Below are 17,559 nucleotides of genomic sequence, written 5' to 3' on the forward strand. Positions count from 1 at the left end.
GCCTGTTCACATCTCCGCGTTGTAACTGATCGCGGTATTCTAACTTTCTGCATGCAGATTTTGTATTATTATTATTTAGTATTTATATAGCGTCAACATCTTCTGCAGCGCTTTAATATCTTGTCACTTAGCTGTCCCTCAGAGGGGCTCCCAATCTAATCCCAACCACAGTCATATGTCTATGTATGTATCGTGTATGTATTGTTGTCTAGGGCCAATTTAGGGGGAAGCCAATTAACGTATCTGTTTTTGGGATGTCGTAGGAAACCAGAGTGTCCAGAGGAAACACACACAGACACTGGGAGAACATACAAACTCTGTGCAGATAGTGCCCTGGCTGGGATTTTAACTGGGGACCCAGCGCTGCAAGGCGAGAGAAACAACAAAAACAAAAGTTTGCTTTCTTAAGACAGAAAGAATTTGCGATAATTCAGGTTGGAGTGAGCTTGAGATTGTCTTCCAGTGCATCACTGCTGACTATATGCAAATTAACCATTAACCATGCAAATTCTTTCTGTTTTAAGATAGCAAACTTTTGTTTTTCTTAGCATTTTAGTAAGGGGGCTTTTAGGACCATTGTAGCCCCTTACACACTCCAATGAGTTCTGGGTCACCATGAGCTTGCTGGTTAGTTTGTACCGCAAGGCAAGAGAGTGAGCCACTACCCCACTATGCTGCTCGGCTAAAGTCTATGTCTAGTCTCCATTGCCGTTCACACACATTATAACGTGTGCGCTATGCAACTGACCACTGTGAATGCAGCCTAAGAACCGTGAGCAGGCCTGGCAGTCCCTGCTCTGTAAGAACCACACACAGTCCATGCAGAGCAGGGAAAGGGTTAGTGCAGCAGTCCCAGTGAGCAGATGTGCCGTGTATTAATAGAAAGCAGTGGTCCTGTGCACCGCCAGCCCTGCACACTCACTCTCTATGCACGAGCTTTGTACGCCGGCCAGACTGCCTCCTCTGCACAGCCGGCTCGCGCTGTGTGTGGGTCGCAGACAGAGATCTCTGTGTGCTGCTGTGTGCGGCCACATCACACCACGATTGTCACAGAACTGCCTGCGGTGCCCAGAGAATGCAGCGGGACTCCTACTGCTGGCCACACACACATCAATCACATTGATCGGTTTTACGCACATTCAGTCATCTTCATCAGATCTAGCAATAATGAAAGTCTTTTCAATTATGATTGGCCAATCGCTGACCTATTTTACCACCTCTGTGTAGTATGAGGGTCAGCAGATATTGAATATTATGAGCAGATTGTGTAGGTAAACCTTCATACTTTACTGGGGTATAATGTTTTTCAGTGATTGGCCAACCATAATTGAGTGTATACTAGGTTTTTATACTTGCCCATATCAGTAGCCTAGCAAACATATGAGACGCAATTAAAGGACAACTGAAGTAAGAAGTATATAGAGGCTGACATACTTATTTCCTTTTAAACAATACTAGTTGCCTGGCAGCGGGGCTGCATCAGTGCCTGAATCACAACAGAAACAAGCATACAGCTAATCTTGTCAGATCTGACAATAATGTCAGAAACACCTGATCTGCTGCATGCTTGTTCAGGGCCTATGGCTAAACGTATTAGAGGCAGAGGATCAGCAGGGCTGCCAGGCAACTGGTATTGCTTAAAATGAAATAAATATGGCAGCCTCCATATCCATATGCATCTTCCAAGAATAGTTTATGATAATTTGCAATGTTTCAGAAATTGCAAACCAAATCGGTAATTTGTATAGTTTTTTAAAAAGCTGGCCATAAGGCTTGTGGTACATGAGGTGAACCCGGCATGGACAGGTTAATCAGGAACCAGCAGGAAGTGATTAGGAGTCCCTCCACTGACAACAACTTGAGAAATACTCAGCAGCAAGATGCCAGCTATCATTGTACTCAGTCTCTTCCCCCTCATTCTCTTCAGCTCTGAGGTAAATGGTTCCCATCTCCCAGATATTTGCGCCTGTAGATGTTTGTTCAGATTGCTGAAATCTGATTGATTATTGGTCACAAAGCCACCAGTGAGATCTTTGTACCATGTGAGGAAATACAAACCTATGCGCCAATCGGTGCCCTGCCGCTCCCTGCTATACCGCCCTACCCACCCCTGTATGGCCATGCCCAACTCCAGCTAGCTCTCCCACTATCGGTTGGTGCACATTATGCAATTTTCCCATCAGATAAATGGGAAATTTTCAACATGTCCGATCTGCTTCCATTCGACCAAGGGAAGGATTTTGACATCAGTACTGTGCAAAATAGATCTTTATCTCAACCGGAAGCCGATCAGACAAGCTAGAAATTATGGAACGACTGGAAATTTCCTGTTGATCTGATGGGAGGATTGCATGGTGTGTGCCAGGCATTGCACAGTGACGTGACAAACACCCCTGCTGCCATGAGACACAATGGGGAGGGAATTATGGCACCTAGAAGTATGTCAACCTCATAATGATCTTCTGCTAAACTGGCCAGATTCTCAGCATTGTTTAATGCAAATGCATCTAGTCCTATTGTTCTGACAATTATTAACATAAGTTTACTACAATTTTTTTTTTTACAGTATAATGCTAGGAAAGGTCCAGAAGGGGGCGCCATACTGAGACTGCAAAATGCAGCAAAAACTCTAATGCTAGGTACACACGATGAGTAAGGGCCCTTTTCCACCAGCGCGTTTGCGCTGGCTGAATCGCAAAAACGCAAACCGCTAGCGATTTTACAATCGCTACGGTTTGCTTTTTAACATAGGAATCGCGGTAGGTCATTTCCACTACCGCGATTCGTTTTTTACTTGATCGCGATCGCGCCGCGGAGCGACTTTTGCCGCGATTTTGCTATGTAGTGCATAGCATAGCAAAATCGCGGCCGCGAACGTCGGGGAATCGCCGCTAATTGCGATTCAGCAATCGCTAGCGTTCAGCGTGAACGCTAGCGATTGCTAGTGGAAAAGGGCCCTGAATCGGACATAAAATCTCATCGTGTGTACTCAGCATAAGGGCCCCTTTACACCAAACACGCTGTGATGCGGTTGCGATTTTTACTATTTACACTAAGTGAGTTTGCTGCCGTGATTCACGATGGGTTAAAAATCTATTATCAAACACAAGAAACATGCAGCGCATTTGCAATCGCTGAAAAACTGAAATGCACCATTGGGAAAAGGGTGCTGCAATTACTATGTTATCACGGCGCCCTTGTCGCAAATCACAGCGATCCGAAAATGCAATTGTGAACGCGGCTGGTGTAAAAGGTCCCTTAGACCGATCCTGGTTGAAATTATGATTTTGTTATATAAATGTGGAAAACTGCTAAGAGAGTGACTGGCATCATTTATGGGCAGCACGGTGGCGTAGTGGTTAGCTCTCTCGCCTTGCAGTGCTGGGTCCCTGGTTCGAATCCCAGCCAGGGCACTATCTGCAAAGAGTTTGTATGTTCTCTCCGTGTCTGCGTGGGTTTCCTCTGGGCACTCCAGTTTCCTCCCACATTCCAAAAACATACAGATAAATTAATTGGCTCACCCTAAAAAATTGGCCCTAGACTACAGTACTTACACTACATAGTATAGACATATGGCAATGGTAGGGATTAGATTGTGAGCTCCTTTGAGGGACAGTTAGTGACAAGACAATATATATATATATATATATATATATATATATATACACTGTACAGCGCTGCATAATATGTCGGCGCTATATAAATACTAAATAATAATAATAATAATTTATTGGTGTATCAACTGAAGTGCTTGTTTCTGAGAGTTAGGGGCCCTGTAGCCATTTTGCCATGGGGCCCCCATCACACATAGCACTGACCATGTATGGATTCAGTAGCCAAGATCCATGATGGGTCCTCCAGGGTCTGATAACCTCACATGTGATTTCCGGGGACTGTCCTCTGATGGTTGGAGATCTGTCCCTGGAGATTATTGTGGCTTCAGATGTTCCTGTTCATCATCTTTCATCTTTCTTTCCCCAGACACAGTTCTGTCTTTTGTTTCCCCTCCACCACCCTCATCTTCTCACTTCTGAACCTCTGATAGTTATTATTAGTATGAACAACTGCTTTTCAGACATTAGTATTTATAAACCAGGTTAGTATAATACATTTGGAAAGGTAGGTCTCTTGTATAATAGACATCATGGCTGACAATGAGGCCCTATGCTTCAGCCATATGCTTGATGGAAGGTAAAAGGTCGGTACACCCTAATCTGAAATGACAACTTATTTAAAGGACAACTGAAGCAAAGCGAGAGGGATATGAAGGCTGCCATATTTATTTCTTTTTAAGCAATGCCAGTTGCCTGGCTGTGCTGCTGATCCTCTGCCTCTAATACTTTTAGCCATAGACCCGGAACAAGCATGCAGCAGATCAGATGTTTCTGACATTGTCAGATCTGACAAGATTGGCTGCATGCTTGTTTCTGGTGTGATGCAGACACTACTGCAGCCAAATAGATGAACAGGGCTGCCAGGCAACTGGTATTGTTTACAAGGAAATAAATATGGCAGCCTCCATATTCTCAATTCAGTTGTCCTTTAAAGTGTACCTGAGACGAGAAGCGTCTCTGGTACCATACTTACCTGGCGCTCGTCCCTCTCTGTCTCCCCGGGTTACTCTGGTCCCTTTAGGTCCTATTGGATAGTGGACATTGCACTCCAGGACCCTGGCCCACTCGCTGGGCTTTGGGCTGGAAACTGGTTGCTCTGCTAAAGGTAGTAGAGTTATAGAAGTGGAAACTGTCTGTAAGCCGCAATCACTCACTGCGCATGCGCAGGACTACAGTGGAGCATTTTTTTCTATGGGAGCTTAAAATCCATAGAATACATGCAGTCTGTACCACTAGCATCTCTGTGCATTTATTGCAGGCAGCATGTCCAACTGTCATTACCAGGGTTATATGGCAGGCAGCTTGTGCTACTGCCATTATTGTTGTTTTGTGACATGCAGTTCCTGTTACTGGCAATGCCAGGGCTCTGTTGCAGGGAGTTTGTGCCACAAGCCTCTCCAGGAATGCATCTCGGGCAGCTTGTGTCACTAAAATTCTGTGACTGGCAGCTTGTGACCCTGGCATGTCCTGAAATCTGTGGCTAGTGGGGACATCTCATGCCACAATCATTGGAACTGTTAAAATACAAAATAATTTGGTGTAAACTGAGCTAGCTTGCCTTTCTTTAAACCTGACGGTAATTAGGTACGAATTGGCCTGTCGTTGCAAAGCATTGTGGGAGGCTTGCATCAGTAGAAGCCGCCTGGTCCTTGTGTGTTTATTTACCACTGAGATGTTACTTCTGTGGCCCCCAGACTTAACACAAGCTTTAAGTGGTTTACACTTGTCCTGGAATCTGCCGGCTTGTTTGCATTCTGGATGTATTGACAATGTGTGCAACAGAAGATGTGAACACATGATGTACAGTCCTGGGTATATTTCTCTACTAGTATATGGAATATTCCCCCTGTTTCTTCACTGCCAGCTTATACAGTAACTCAGGAGTGCAGTAATGAACCTGGGCTCCTAAAGAGAACATAGAAGGTGCAACACTAAAAGACTTTTGTTTGTTTTCTACTATAAGACTTTCTGTGTTGCATTTGTGCATCTTATCCCCCTGCCAACCCCCCCCCCCCCCCCCCCCCATGCACCATTGTTATCACTAGTTTCCAGAGACGTCTTTATGCCAAGCATGCTTCTTATTGTCTCAGAATAACTACAGATAATTTATACGTTTAATAAAGAGAAATAAAACTGCTGTAGCTCTATTTATGTTGAAAGCCAAACTGTTTTAAGGTGAGCATAACCTTATTGGTGTGTCCCGTGGATTCAATCACCATAAGAAGTCGATGTCCCAGATTGACAGACTGATTGATTTGGGTCAAAATCAGATCAGTTGAAAGATACCGATTGGCGGCAGATCGATGGCTCATAGCCTTGCAATGCATCGAACAATGCAATGCTGCAGCTCAATAGATTTTTAATAGATCTCATGCTGATATGTATAAAAAAAACAATCGATCGATCAAAGCGGTCAGTCATACTGGCTGAAAGATATCGATCGGTGGTTGCTTGGGAACGGCAGCAGAATGACTGCCCATAACGTTTCACTGCATCGAACAGTGCAACACTGCAGTTATATACAGTAGATTTTTAATAGATTTCATGGCTAGTGTGCAGCAGTAATAGGTCAAATCTGATCTGAGAGGGCTGTATCTGATGGTCCAATCTGGTGGCCATCTATAAGTGTATGGGCACCTTTGTAAATGTAAAGAAGTATAGAAACAGATTTGGTGATGGTTTAACGCCAATGATTGGCTGATGAGTCCCGAATGAGCTTGGCAGCTGTTACATTTTTGCTCCAATACTTTTGGTTAGGTTTTCTGTAACTTGGCACCTATGTCTAATAATCTCTCTGTTCTCTAAATATATAAGCTTAAAATACCCTTACAGCCTTGCTTGATATTGCAGGACAGAGCTGACAATAAGGGATTCATGCAGCCAGTCTGATTACCGGGAACAGAACTTTTTTTGTTTAAGAAGTTGAACTTGATTGGTTGGTTGTCATTTTGCAATGTGTGTCATCACTAGAAGAGTAATGACACTAGGAGAGGGATGAGGCACCTACAGCACAAAACATTCCTAGCTGAGGTCACCTTATTTTTCTGTCCTGCAGATATAACCTGACCTAAATGTATGAGGCTCTTCACAAAACCTAAACCTCTTCTAAAAAAAAACAAAACAGGCACACTTCACTAGTGTGTCCCTGTTTTCCAAGTTCAGCAGACATGATTTTGCTAAATATGCACAATCAGTGTCCCCTTACACTACTGGTACAATTAGTAAACATCAGGCAAGCAGCTGACAGCTGTTATCAATGACTTTATTAATTATGTTGATTATTTAACAATGATTGTTTATGAAAACTTTATCGATTGAGGTCATCCTTTAATGACCATTCTTTTTCAATAACTTTATTAATTCTGTTAACTATTTAACAATGATTGTTTTCAAAAACTTTATTGATTCAGGTCATCCTTTAATGATCATTCTTTTTCAATAACTTTATTAATTCAGGCGATCCTGTACTGAATAGGACAAGTAACATTTCTGTGGGTGTTTTTTTGTTTGTTTTTGAATACATAACAACAAAAGTTGTTTAGGTGATAACTTTGACAAAAGTACAAGATTTATTTGCAAGCTTTCAAAACTTTTTCTTCTTCAGGCATGTTACATAACTGGATTGGAACATATTGGATTCCCAGTTTAATCATGTGTCATTTCTGATAGGAAATCCCTGTCCACAGACTCACAACAATCAGGAGTCTCTACATTAGTTGCCAGTTATCCCTAAATTCACCAAGCATCAATTACACCAAGCATCCCTAAATTCCAGTGGCATCTCATCTCATCTTATATTGGCCCTTATTCAATTCACATTTTCTCCCAAGTTTTCTCCTTGATGATATTTTCCCACCTTATGAATAATATGCCCTTTGAGCCACCAGCAAGCTAGAAAATACTCAAAATAATTGTGATGGTACTTTTTCACTTTCTTTTAGTACTTTTAACTTTCTGATTGGTTCAATTTACCCATATATTTATCTAATGCATTTAACATGCCCAACAGTATTGTCTAAAGCAGCGTAAGCAGCGGTTCTAACTCTGCCAGGGACATTTTCCGCCTGGCTGAGGTGTGCCAGCTCAGCATCAAAGTGTCCTGGGAAATCTTTTGAAGTTTTGGCAGCTGTGAGTCTGCAGTATTGCTTTTTTGTATGTTTAATTCACTCCTGCTCATTTTGCTCAACTGATGCATCAAATTGTTCAGGCGCAAAGCTGAGACATTTGCACGTCCGCTCTCAGCAGATGTCAAAGGTGCCATGTTTCGTTTAAGACCGGTAAAAGAGTAGTTAGAAGGCAAACTTACCGTGTTGGGTTCCCAGCAGCCAAATGACATCCAGATGAGCTCAGGATCTCAGAGGTGCTTTCTTCCTTTGCGCTGCACACTTTCCTTTTGTGTCTTCTGCAAAACTTTTGCAAACTGCTTTTGTCCTTGTGGACTGTTCTGAAGTTTTCTTCTCAAAGTTTTCTCTCTGTGTCTAAACTTTTTTTTTTTTCCTCCTCCTGCAGCCCCTCCTTGCTGTGTCCTCCTAGCTAGCTAGTCTGCTTCCCTGGCTCACTCTTTCTGGCTGGCTGGGGAAGTGATAGTTTAGCTATTGCTATGCTGTGTGCCTGGGGCAGTGAAGGCGTCACCAGTTACAGAGGCAGGACTAAGCTTCCCTCCAGTGCTTCTTAGGCAAGCTATTGGTGTGGATGAACCCCCCTGAGTCCAGTACCTCTCCTCCCACCTCCACCTATCCAGTGACCCTATACCTAGAGCTTGGCCAGCACTGCAGCCTCCAGCCCATCTCCCATTCTGTAACCTCCTCATGTTGTGGAGTTTGCACAGCATGACCTGCACGCGCCAGGCTGCACAGCCTGATAGCAAGATTGCTTAACAGGCAATTTCTGGAGGGATTCGCCTTATCAGCTGAAGCTATCACACAAACGGTGAACTTTAACTTTTTATCTCTAGGCTTAAAGGAGAACTCCTGACACAAGTAACATATTTTTTTAAATAAACGACTGTGACTTGTAACTAGTAAAGCTGAACACTCACTGCCCGACAGAGGAGCAACTTCCCCTCACTGCCCGACAGATCCAGCAACGTCCCCTGACGATGAGTGTTTCGCGATCCACCTCCCAGGCCGGCGGGTACAACAAACACAGACAAACACAGAACACTTATATCGCGCTTTTCTCCTGGCGGACTCAAAGCGCCAGAGCTGCAGCCACTAGGACGCGCTCTATTGGCAGTAGCAGTGTTAGAGAGACTTGCCAAACGTCTCCTACTGAATAGGTGCTGGCTTACTGAACAGGCAGAGCCGAGAATCGAACCCTGGTCTCCTGTGTCAGAGGCAGAGCCCTTAACTATTACTCCATTCAGCCACTACAAAAGACGGGTGCGAAAGGGAAGGCAAGCAATCCCGGTACTTTGCATAGAATTGTCGGGGATACTAAAGATCGGATCCCCTTTGACTGTTGTTGTCGCCGTGCGTTGCTAAATGTCATTCACAGGATCGTCCATCTGTACCCAGATCGCGAGATAGTGAAAACGATCGCTTGTCGCTCAAAAAAACCCGCTTGTCGTCAGAAAAAGAGCGTAGTGGGTACAGGCCTTAAAGGACAACTGAAGTGAGAAGAATATTGAGGCTGTCATATTTATTTCCTTTTAAACAATACCAGTTACATGGCAGCCCTGCCGATCTATTTGGCTGCAGTAGTGTCTGAATCACACCAGAAACAAGCATGCAGCTGATGTCAGATCTGACAATGTCAGAAACACCTGATCTGCTGCATGCTTGTTTAGGGTCTATGGCTAAAAGTATTAGAGGCAGAGGATCAGCAGGATAGCCGGGCAACTGGTATCGCTTTAAAGGAAATAACGATGGCAGCCCCCATATCCTTCACTTTACAGTTGCGCTTTAACCACTTGCCGACCGCACACTCATACCGTGCGGCGGCAAAGTGGTAGCTGGAGGACCAGCGACGCAAATCTGCGTCGCCAGGTACCTCCCTAATTAATCAGGAAAGGCCGCTCGGCCGTTTCCTGTCAGATCACGGAGCGGGTCTCCATGAATAGCCTGCGAGCCGCTGATCGCGGCTCGCAGACTAAATGTAAACGCAGGAGACGTATGTCTCCTTTGTTTACATTGAACGGCGCTGCTGCGCAGCAGCGCCGTAAGGCAGATCGGCGATCCCCGGCCAATCAGCGGCCGGGGATCGCTGCCATGTGACAGGGGACATCCTGTCACAGGCTGCACAGGACGGATAGCGTCCTGTGCAGCGCGGATCACCAGGAAGGAGAGGGAGGGGGGAATTTCGCCGCGGAGGGGGGCTTGCCGACTGGAACGATCAGACCCCCCCTGCACATCATCCCCATAGGGGGGAAAAAAGGGGGGCGATCTGATCGCTCTGCATGCCACCTGATCTGTGCTGGGGGCTGCAGAGCCCACCCAGCACAGATCACAAAAAACAGCGCTGGTCCTTAAGGGGGGGGGGGGGGGGGTAAAGGCTGGGTCCTCAAGTGATTAAAGAGGAGCTGTCAGCCACACTATTTCAGAAAAAAAAGAGAAGCATATATAAGTTAATAAATACTTGTATACTTGCATAACATATGTATTGCACTGTCCACGTTTTGATTTTAATGATTTTTCTATAGTAAAAAAAGAGAAAATCCTCTTTAGGATTCTCCATTTTAATTGTCTATCTTGAAGCCAATCCTGATATCATTTCCTCCCTTACTCTCATCTGCCTGATTGTGTATGCATTTCCCGCCCTCCTCCCAGTCTTCAGGCACTCCCACCCAGCTCTGCAATAGAAAGTGCATTGTCTCAGCATGAGAAATATTGGCCAATCAGAGAGGAACAGAGGTGTGGGAGGGGAAAACGGGGAAAGAGGCTTCAGCCAATCAGGCTGCATTAGTTAAGTCTGAGAGGAAAGTAAAGAAGCAAAAAAGACAACCCAGCATGCCCTGCAACTTCAATGAACCAAATAACAGTCATGTAAACTAGGGAATGATCATTTAACAACAAGAAAAGTAATGGTGATCTTTAACTTATGGGTTGCCTGGTTAACATCCTTATTACTTGTTTGCCATATAAAAATAAGAATTGATTTTTTATTTTATGCCCGACAGTTCCACTCTTCCTCTATGATGTCTGTACTTTTGCATAACTAGTAGGAGTGTATTGCTGGTAGACCACTTCGGCCCATATGCAATTCACTTTTTCTCCTAAAATTTCTCCTAGGTGACATTTTCACACCTTATAAAATGCCTTATAAGCCACCAACAAGCAATAAAATACTCAGAATAATTGTGACAGTACTTTTTCACCTACTTTTTAGTACTTTTTCAGTTGCCGAGTGCTGGAAAGTGATTTAGTTATTTTAAACCGAACCTTTGCTGAGAGGAGCTCTGACTCCCACTCTTTACAATTTGACATTGCAGATTGATTGACACATTGCCCCAGACACATGATTTCCTACAAGCAAATGTTGCCTTGATGAAAGGGTCCTATGTGGCTCCAAAATGTTGGCCTTTTTATACACAGAACGAATAAAGATACATATTGGCTGTGCCAGCTTCTTGCTTTATTTGAAGATTTATACAGGGCCTCATCCCCCTTTTTGAGCTGTAGCATTCCCTCTTAACCTTTTGGGGACCGTCCGTAGTAAATCCTACGGCGCACTCAGGGCCGGTTTAAGCAACAATGGGGCCCCAGGGCAAAATAAACCTGGGGCCCCCCCCCCCCCAACATATACCCCGGAACAAAAATCGGCATTAGGGGACCTTTTTTGCAGCTGGTATAGTCAAGGTGTGAAGTCCCAATCGGTCGGAGCTCCACATTCTGGCTATCCCAGCCTGCATGGGGGACAAGGGGTTAAAAAGTTTCAGGAGGGGGGACCCCACATAATTAAAAAAAAAAAAAAAAAATTCCCACACTCTAAACATAAAAAAAATAAAATTGGGAAAGTAGGAAAACATGCCAAGGATCTTCATACAGCCATATTGCGGCTGTATAGCGATCCCTGGCCAAAGCGCTGCAACTGTGTATAGACCCCCTGGAAACCCCCGTCAGGAAATTTATTGCGCTTTCGTTTGATGCATGTAAAATTACACTACCGTTAGGTTTGCTACTAAAAGTGACATTTATCGCATTTAAAAGTATATTTTTTTCCTTCGAAACTTTAAAATCGATTTTCTCAAAAACTATAAGGCCGATTTGAATTTTTTTTTTCCTCTTGTAGCCACTGGGGGCCCCTACAAGCTCTGGGGCCCTGGGGCAGCTGCCTCCTTTGCCTTAATGGTAGCGCCGGCCCTGGGCGCACTTGGGGCTGTCTAAGCCTGATGCGGCGCAGGATTTACGCCACCTGCCATTTTCGATCCCGACACAATCGTGCGCACTTGAGAGGAGAGATTAAGCTGTTATATGACAGCTGACATCTCCCGTCAGTGATCAGGGGCCATCACGATTTGCTCCTGATCACGTGATTACTACGATCACTAGCAGATCATAGTGATCACTAAAAGAGCAGCGGCAGTCTGAGGGGAAGAATAGGATCCACTCACCTTCCTGATGTTCCCCCGGTGATCGTCGCTCCCCTCCGCTCTGGCCGGCATCTCTGCTCGCTCTGACGTAAGTGTCGGGTCCCGGTTTGATGACATCGACGGCGAGCGAGGATGCTGGGCCAGAGCGGAGGGGGCTAGAGCTGCTCATCGCTGGAGCCTGGGAGGTGAGTAAAGGCTGCTGGCAATGCATCTGACGGATGGGCACCGCATGGTGGGCAACACAGGACAGATGTATAAATACACATGGGGAGGGGTGGCACATTTATACACTGCAGGGCAGCGGTGAGGTGGCGGTCTCAGCCAATTCCTGAGAGACTTCATGCTGGAATCAATCGGGAATCGGGCTGCGGTGTATGGGCAGCCGACAGATCTCTCTTTTATCAGAATCAATCAGAGAGAGATTTATCTATTGGTCGAATCTGCCCATCATCACTAGATGCATGGCTACCTTAAGCATGGCTGGTCTGGTCCTATTCAGTCACATGACCGGTTCCCTTTATCGTGTCTGTATCCACACAGTGATACAGCCGTACTCAGACATAACAGCGAGGTGTCAAGGAGACCTTAAATTCTCAGTATTGTCTGGAATGATGATAAGATTTCTACTAATTCCAATGTGTGGCAAGGCTTATATATGAGGCAGCAAATGCTAAAGACACAGACATCAGCATGACCTCATCCGTTTATCTGTCAGCCCCCCTCCTCCTCCTCCTCGGTACTCGGTGTACTCAGGGTCTGCTTCTGGTTTTCCACACTGATCTCCAACCCACAGTGATTGCAGACGAATTACCTTACTAGCGCAAAGGCTTCCCCCCAACACTGATTAACCAGGCCAGGCCAGCACAGCTGGGAAATATAGAGGAGAAGCAGAAGCAGGCCCTTATCATTCTGTACAGAAGCCAGGCTGGCAGGTAATTAACGGTTCACTCCTGCGCTATGGAGATTCCACTTACGCCGGTTCATACTACTCGAGGACACTGATGTTTACACATAATAGGTGCCCAGTCCTGTCAGAGCAGGATCCTCTACCAGGCAACCTAGGCAGGTGCTTGGGGCCTAGTGGGTGTCTAGGGCTACACCTGCCACCTTCTTTGACCTCTCTTTGCTTCAGCTTACCAAAAAGACCATTAGGGGGCCCCAAGTCTACTATTTTGCTTAGAGCGCTATTACATCATAACCCATCTCTGAGTCCTCTCAATTTTTGACAGTTGGCATCAGTTTTGTATGACTTTTCTATGGCTTGGTTCACTCATAAATCTGTACATTTCCGGTCCAGTCCTGTCCTGTCAGTTTTGCATCAGTTTTCTGAAGTGTATAGTTCCAATCCTGTCAGGTAAAACTGAGGCAATGCGGACAGGACTAGACAAGTTCCCAAAGGCTACACAATACTGAACAACCTAAAGTCCATTTCCTGTCGCTGAGAGACCTATCCAGGCCAGGGTTTCGGATGGACTGAGAAATGGAGAAATGTGTTCTACTTGATGAACCGCACCTGTCCTGATTCACTCCCAGCAATTAATTTGAGCTGTGCCAAAAATGTGTGAGGAGCTTTGGTCTTTGAGGACTGGAGTTAGACATCCCTGGAAGCCTTACATACATGTTAGATGGTTCTCAGGTGACCTTTAGCTAGGGTTCCAATGGTATGAATTTCCACAGTATGATAACTAGGGTTACAACGGTATTAAATTCCACAGTATGATAACCGTCTAAGAAAAATACCACGGTATTATGGTATACAGTATTATACAATTATTTGCACCCGGGCCCCACCCTACATTACATAATGTGCCCCCCACCACAATGTGGGGTGCCCCACTCCCTCGGCATACAGATTATAAAGCCGCTAGGAGATTTGGGGCGCCGGGTAAAACTGTAAAAAGGCTCACCCAATTCCAAAAGTCCTGGTGGCGTTAGAGATAGGTGTGGCCGCAGCATAGGTAGTCAGGGATAGGCGTAGCCAGTAGTAGGTGGCCGCAGCATAGGTGGCCAGGGATAGGCGTAGCCAGTAGTAGGTGGCCGCAGCATAGGTAGCCAGGTATAGGTGTAGCCAGTAGTAGGTGGCCGCAGCATAGGTAGTCAGGGAAAGGTGTAGCCAGTAGTAGGTGGCCACAGCATAGATAGCCAGGGATAGGCGTAGCCAGTAGTAGGTGGCCGCAGCATAGGTGGCCAGGGAAAGGTGTAGCCAGTAGTAGGTGGCCACAACATGGATAGCCAGGGATAGGCGTAGCCAGTAGTAGGTGGCCAGGGATAGGTGTAGCCAGTAGTTGGTGGCTGCAGCATAGGTAGCCAGGGATAGGTGTAGCCATTAGTAGGTGGCCACAGCATAGGTAGCCAGGGATAGGTGTAGTCAAGATAGGTGGCTGCAGCATAGGTAGCCAGGGATAGGTGTAGCCATTAGTAGGTGGCCACAGCATGGGTAGCCAGGGATAGGTGTAGCCAAGATAGGTGGCCGCAGCATAGGTAGCCAGGGATAGGTGTAGGCAGGATAGGTAGCCTGGGATAGGTGCAGGCAGGATAGGTGCCTGCAGTATAGAGAGCCGGGGGAGAGACACACGCAGGGGTACAAATACTCACCAACGGGTCTAGCATGCTGCAGTCCTGCATAATTCTTCTTCCTGTTCTTGCGTTTCATCTCCTTGTAACAGCACCCAGGGAAAATCTCAGAGGATGTGGTCGGAAACCAACAGTGATACCTGTGCTGGCCAGGAGGATAGTGAGAGAGGTGAAAAAGAATCCAAGGATCACCACCAAGGCCATCCTGGTGAATCTGGGCTCTGCTGGTGGCAATGTTTCAAGGCAGACAATCCAACGGACACTGCACACTGCTGGGTGCCATGGATGCAGACCAAGGAGGATGCCACTTCTTCAGATAAAATGGCCTTTGCAAATGCTCATCTGGACAAAGAAGAATACTTCTGGTCTTCTGTGTTATGGTCAGATGAAACAAAAATAGAATTGTTTGGTCACAATGTTTTCTTCATTTGGTGTAAAAAAGGAGAAGTCTTCAACCCAAAGAACACCATCGCTACTGTCAAACATGGTGATGGGAACCTAATGCTTTGGGAGTGTTTTTCAGCCAGTGGACCAGGGAACCTAATCACAGTAAACTGCACCATGAGTAAAAAGCAATACATGAGGATTCTCAACGACAACATCACACAGTCTGCAGAGAAACTTGGCCTTGGGCACCAGTGGACATTTCAGCATGACAATAACTAAAAACACACAGCAAAAGTGGTGAAGAAATACTTAGCAGACAACATTAACGTTTTGGAGTGGCTCAGCCAGAGTCCTGACTTGAATTCAATTGAGAATCTGTGGAGGGAGCTAAAGATCAGGGTGATGGCAAGAAGACCCTCCAACCTGAAAGATTTGGAGCTCATTGCTAAAGATGAATGGGCAAAAATACCTGTGGAGACATGCAAAAAGCTGGTCTGCAATTATAGGGAGCGTTTGATTGCTGTAATAACCAATAAAGGCTTTTCTATTGGAGGGTATGAATAATTTTGGACTGGACACTTTTTGCTCAAATGTAAATAAAAGCGGAGAATTTTCCCCCACAATAATGCCTCTTTTACATCGTCTTATTATCTTTTGGGAGACACCTATGTCATTTCCTGTCAAAATATTACTTGCTGGTTGAATAATAGTAGCTTTAAGTCTAAATTTGCCAGGGGTATAAATAATTATGGGCAGCACTGTATGCCAGAAGATCAACAGGACTACCTGCCAACTGGTATTGTTTACAAGGAATTAAATATGGCAGCCTCCATATCCCTCTCACCTCGGGTTCCCTTTAATTGATTTGTTCTCAATTCCCGCTTTCCATACACATTTTAACTGACTAGAAATTGAGCAAATCAGGCTCAGTAGCAGCTGATTATTTAGCTAGCAGGAGGTTGACTGCATGGAATTCTGGGATTAAGCACCTCTCTACTCCCCCTAGTGTGCTTCTTGCACAGCCCTTACTTTTGATGGATTTCCTGTTCTTGGCAGCTGTACTATAGTCTTGATATTTCCCAATGAATGATTCATAACTGTACACCAGAGGATAGTCAGTGACCTGGATGTGTACATCTGTTATCAGTTATCTGTTTCTGGATTGGGAGGGATCTTTTGTCACCATGGTCGGTTATACTACTATATTGACTCCTCAGAAGCTGGACCGTCCTGATTCCTCTGTATTTTTTGCAGTTACTTTAATAAATAATAATAATTCCATTCTTTGTATAGCGCTTTTCTCCTGTCGGACTTAATGAGCTTGCGGGTCAGCCACTAGGGCGCACTCAGTAGGCGGTAGCAGTGTTAGGGAGTCTGGCCCAGGAACTCCTTACTGAATAGATGCTGGCGTACTGAATTAGTAAGAGCTGATATTCAAACCCTGGTCTCCTGTGTCAGAGGCAGAGCCCTTAACGGATACCCGAGGTGAGATGTGACATGAGATAGACATGTGAATGTACAGTGCCTAGAACACAAGAACTATTATTATTTATTATTATTATTTAGTATTTATATAGCGCCGACATATTACGCAGCGCTGTACAGAGTATATATATATCTTGTCACTAACTGTCCCTCAAAGGAGCTCACAATCTAATCCCTACCATTGCCATATGTCTATATTATGTAGTGTAGTACTGTAGTCTAGGGCCAATTTTAGGGGGAGCCAATTAACTTATCCATATGTTTTTGGAATGTGGGAGGAAACCGGAGTGCCCGGAGGAAACCCACGCAGACACGGAGAGAACATACAAACTCTTTGCAGATAGTGACCTGGCTGGGATTCGAACCAGGGACCCAGCGCTGCAAGGCGAGAGAGCTAACCACTACGCCACCGTGCTGCCTATGCTGTGTTCCTTTTTTTTTTTTTTTTCTCTGCCTGAAAGAGTTAAATATCAGATATGTAAATGGCTGACTCAGTCCTGACTCAGACAGGAAGTGACAACAGTGTGACCCTCACTGATAAGAAATTCCAACTATAAAACACTTTTCCTGGCAGAAAATTGCTTCTGAGAGCAGGAAAGAGATAAAAAGGATCAATAGTTCATAGATTTTAGCTCTAGCATACTTCAATAAATGTGTCATTGAGCAAAAACCAATAAAACAGTTAAAACTTAAAAAGTAGATTTAACCATAAAATAAAACTGGAATATCTTAAAAAGTCATTTTTAGGAGAAGGAAGATAGATACAATTGTTTATTTCATTAGTTTATTTTCGCCTCGGGTGTCCTTTAACCATTACACTATACAGCCCTTGCTACCCTCCGGCTGTACACGGGTTATACCTATATAACTAATTAGCTACACAGCATTTTGCAGTCGACGGAATAACACGCAAGTAACGAAAGAAGTAACACAAAAAGGTATTCAAATGTTCCATTGACATATATGTAG

General features: G+C 45.0%; 2 protein-coding genes across 5 annotated transcripts in view; one reads left to right on the forward strand and one right to left on the reverse strand.

Moving 5' to 3' along the window:
- The window catches only part of VASN (vasorin), a 37,280-nt gene extending 29,061 nt beyond the window's left edge, over positions 1-8,219 (reverse strand). The window contains exon 1 of the mRNA XM_068244176.1: positions 7,921-8,219. The gene's annotated coding sequence lies outside the window, so the exon portion shown is untranslated. The remainder of the gene's footprint in view (positions 1-7,920) is intronic.
- The window catches only part of CORO7 (coronin 7), a 343,435-nt gene that overhangs the window by 170,925 nt on the left and 154,951 nt on the right, over positions 1-17,559 (forward strand). The window lies entirely within an intron of this gene.

This window comes from Hyperolius riggenbachi, chromosome 7 (assembly GCF_040937935.1).
Source record: "Hyperolius riggenbachi isolate aHypRig1 chromosome 7, aHypRig1.pri, whole genome shotgun sequence".
Taxonomy (NCBI): Eukaryota; Metazoa; Chordata; class Amphibia; order Anura; family Hyperoliidae; genus Hyperolius; species Hyperolius riggenbachi.